This window comes from Triticum dicoccoides, chromosome 6A, assembly GCF_002162155.2.
Source record: "Triticum dicoccoides isolate Atlit2015 ecotype Zavitan chromosome 6A, WEW_v2.0, whole genome shotgun sequence".
Lineage (NCBI taxonomy): Eukaryota > Viridiplantae > Streptophyta > Magnoliopsida > Poales > Poaceae > Triticum > Triticum dicoccoides.
In genome coordinates, this window is record NC_041390.1 from 54,438,432 (window position 1) to 54,442,505 (window position 4,074).

Consider the following 4,074-nt stretch of genomic DNA (forward strand, 5'->3'; position numbering starts at 1 on the left):
CCCTGGAGCGGTTGACCACGCGATCTAGCCCTTTGACTTTCCACGTACGGGCTTTGAACAGTGGACCTCTCCACCCGGTTGTGTCAGTTCAGCTCAGAGGGACACCTGGAAGCAACATCCGGGCCAAACCGACAGCTACATCCCCTCCGTGTAGACCCGATGCGTCTGTTTTCCCCCTCCAGGTGCCGGCGGCGGCGCCGTCTGTTAGGGGGGCCACGCCCCGGAGACGCGTGCCGCCTCTTCGAACATGCCACAACACCACCCGGTTGTGGTAGGTCATCCCATAGAAACACTTGGGAGCAACGTCCCCTCCGTATAGACCCGATGCGGCTGTTTCCGCCCTCCAGATGCTGGCGGCGGCGCCGTCCGTGAGGGGGGCACACCGCGGACGTGAGGGGGTCACACTCCGGAGACGGGTGCCGGTCGTTTGCAACCGCCACTCAACTTCTGTTGTATAGGTGTTTTTTATTTTAATAAAATATAAGGACCTATATTCAAAAGAACATGACGGCACATTATTAATGTGCTCGAAAAAAATACAATATATATATATATATATTCATAATATATGGAAAAAAATACAAACTACATATATATTCATATAATATATAAAAAAGCATGAAAACATATTTTAAAAAAAGCATAAAAACATATGTAAAAAACATAAAAACATATGAAAAAAATATCTATGCCGACGGCATTGCCGTCGGCATAGACGGCAGGGTTCTGGTGGGCGCCGTGCCACGGATCGGTGATGTGGCACCTATGGCGACGGCTGCCGTCAGCATACCTACGCCGCGGATCGGTGACGTGGCATGCGGAGATATGCCGACGGTCGCCCGTCCTGACTGTCGACATAGGTTTGACGGCGTTAGCCGCTAGTCATGGGCGGGGTCGACGGGCCCACATGTATACCGACGGCTGATGTATGCCGACGGCTGCTGTCAGCATGTCTGTGCCTAGGTCGACGGCCGTTCTGTGCCGACGGCGGCCGTCGGCATAGATCCGTATAACCCGACGGCCTGGCTAAGCCGACGGCCAAGACTGGGCTGTCAGTATATCTCTAACTAGGCCGACGGGAGCTGTAGGCATAGGTTTGGCCGTCGGGGTAGGCCCGTTTTCCGGTAGTGTGCCGAACGGCATCATATCTTGATCTCCTTGGGCCCCAGCGGAGGCCCAACGGCCTCTCCCTCTCCTACGGCAAGGAACCTCTCCGGCCGGAACTCGTCGGGATCCGTCCATGTTTTGGGGTCCCTCCCGATGTCCCCCAAGACGAAGTGCACGCGCAAACCGCCGGCCGGCATGGCCGTTTGGCCGACCACTCCTCCCTCAGCGCGGATGTCGCGCATGACGAACGGCGTCGGTAGGTGCATGCGGAGGCTCTCGAGCACCACGGCGTGGAGGTACGGCGCCATGCCGCGGTGGAGTATTTCTCTCTCCTCGTCCTCGGAGGGATACTTGTTGTCACCGTCGTACTTGATGTTGATGATGGCCTCGCGACGCAGTTTGTTCTGGATCTCCGGCCGGGTGACTAGGTGAGCGAGGGTCCACTCGACGCAAGCCACAACGGTCTCCGTGCCGGCGCCGAGGAATTCTAACACGAGACTCACCATCTCGTCTTCCGTGAGGGCTCGGCAGAGACGCTCGTCATTGTCGTCGTCCTCGTCTGGAACGCGGAGATGGATGAGCGAATCGACGTATGAATGGGCCTTGCCGTCGCAAAATCGTGAAGACTGCCGCCGTGCCTCCTCGATGAGAGGGAGGAAAAGCTCGGCCAGCCGGTGGCGCAAGGCGACAGGATCTCTTTCTCTTTGCCGTCGCCTCTAGTAGCCCAAGAGCTTAGACTCGCACGTGGAGGTGGATTCCACGGCGGCGAGGATGAACTCCCGGAAATCGCACTGCATGGCCCGCACGTCGGCCTCGTCGACCAGGCCGTCTCCAAAGCACATGCGTGCAATCATGGAGAAGGCGGCGGCATAGAGGCCGTCGCGGACGACCACCCCCCTGCCCTTGCTTGCGGCTGACTGGACGCTAGCGACGATGTCGTCGATGGCCGCCCGTCGCAGCGGCGCATAGGAAGCGTAGCGCGTGGGGTGGATGGTCTCCGCGGCGAGGTTGCACCGCAGGGTGCGCCAGAGCGGGCCGTATGGCACGGAGATTATGTTGTCGCTCCGTCAGCGGCGGTGACCTTTGACGATAGGGATGCGGAACATGGACATTGGGCGGTTGGAGAAAGCGTCGGCGTACTCAACCAGTGCGCGCCTGGTGACGGCATCATCGCTGATCTCGATGATCGGCTGAGGGATCACCCGCGCCGGCGCACGGCGCCGGCAGATGCGTCGGAACACGGCTAGGACAAGGAAGAAGAAGGCGGCATAAGCAAGTATTGAAAGCAAAGACTCCATATATTGTTCCTATTGGAAATCAGTAAGAACCTGCTTGCAGCTCTGCTCCTGTCAGTGGTGTTTATATAGAAAAAAAAATCTTACAGGACGGGCTCAACGCCCGTACAGGGAGCTACTCCCTCAATTCTTTAAAAAGTGTACTTCCAACTTTGTTAGAGGGTTAAACTATCTCATAGTTTGACCGAGTTTGTGCAAAAATATAGCAATATTTGTGAAATCAAATAGATATGTGGTAAAAATATACTTTATCATGAATCTAATTCTACTACTTTGATGTCATAAATGTTAACATATTATTGTGTAAATACGGTCAAACATAAAAACGTTCGACTTTCCAACAAAGTTGAAAGTACACTCTTCAAAGGACGGAGGGAGTACATTGCTTCATAATGTAAGCGTGGTAGGTCAACCGACACTTAGAGCGCTTGGCTCAAATCAGGAGAAGATAACTTGTTCCGCTACTAACTCCATTCCGACTTTGGATTATTGGTTCCCCACCACACATAGAGCTGGTTTGACAGTCAGTACGTGCATGTGTTCACTTGTGCCAAGGATGCAATATAGTGCATATAATTGCACAAATTTGCTGAGATTACTGCAAATAATGCTGAAATTTAACACATAATTTCTTTGTGCAAAATTTCACACATAATGAAATTATCACACAAGAGCACTTCAGCATGAGTTTGCTGAAAGGTGAACGCTCGGCCGGTCGCGGCTCGCTAGTGACGCAAGTGCATGGGGCCACGCTAGCCACATGTCCCCGTGACCCAACTAGCACTACCTCCCATCAGTTTTTTATTCCTTCCCCTCCTTATCTATCTACTCCCTTTCTTCCAACATCTTCTTCCTCATCACGAAGACGTCTCACCAGAAAAGTCCATCCACCGTCCGACTTGAGCTGTTGTGCTCTAGTTCCATACCAGGCATCCACAAGCTGGTTTTTTAGGGGGCCGGGCAGAGTTACGAGAGTGGGAGGTGGAGGGGAGCTGGCCTACACCAAGATATTGAGAGGCGGAGGGGCGGCACAACAGGCCACAGGCTGCGATGGTGCCACTACGTGATGCAACCGGCAGAATGGGGAGCTGCAACCCCTGGCTAGCGGAGCTACAATCGAGGCATGGTCGAGCTGCATCCAGTGACGGCCGCCAGATAGCTAGCTACAAAGGGCGGTTCCAGGAGCTGCAACCGCCCGTTGGTCGAGCTGCATAATGCGATGCACCCGACGACGAGCTACAACTGTGTAGTACAAGCTAATGGAGGGGGCGGCGACGACGAGGTGTAACGGGTGATCTGGATTGCCGGATCTGGCTTTGCTGGAACAAGTGTTTGTTTCCTGGAACTAGTAATTCTTTTTGCTACAATCATTTTCTTTGTTTGCTACAATCGAATCAATGGGAGTCTTCCTGCTGTTATTTTTGCTGGAAGCGGCATTTATTTTTGCTAGAACTAGCTTTTTTTTTTGCTACAATCGACCATGGAAGTTCTCCTGCTGAGATTGATTTTGCTGGCACCGATGTCCTTTTTTGCTGGAACTTTATAATGTTTTTGCTTCAACCAAACATTGAGGATTTTATTGCTTTTCTAGATCTTTTTTGCGGTGGCGATGGTACTGTGAATTTTGCTGCAAACCGACAGCAGGAAAGCTTCTGCTGGCGCTGGGATATTT

The 4,074-nt window shown here is 53.0% G+C and overlaps 1 pseudogene; it reads right to left on the reverse strand.

Moving 5' to 3' along the window:
- Positions 1 to 2,405, reverse strand: part of LOC119315635 — a 44,813-nt pseudogene extending 42,408 nt beyond the window's left edge.
- Positions 2,406 to 4,074: the final 1,669 nt, after the last annotated feature.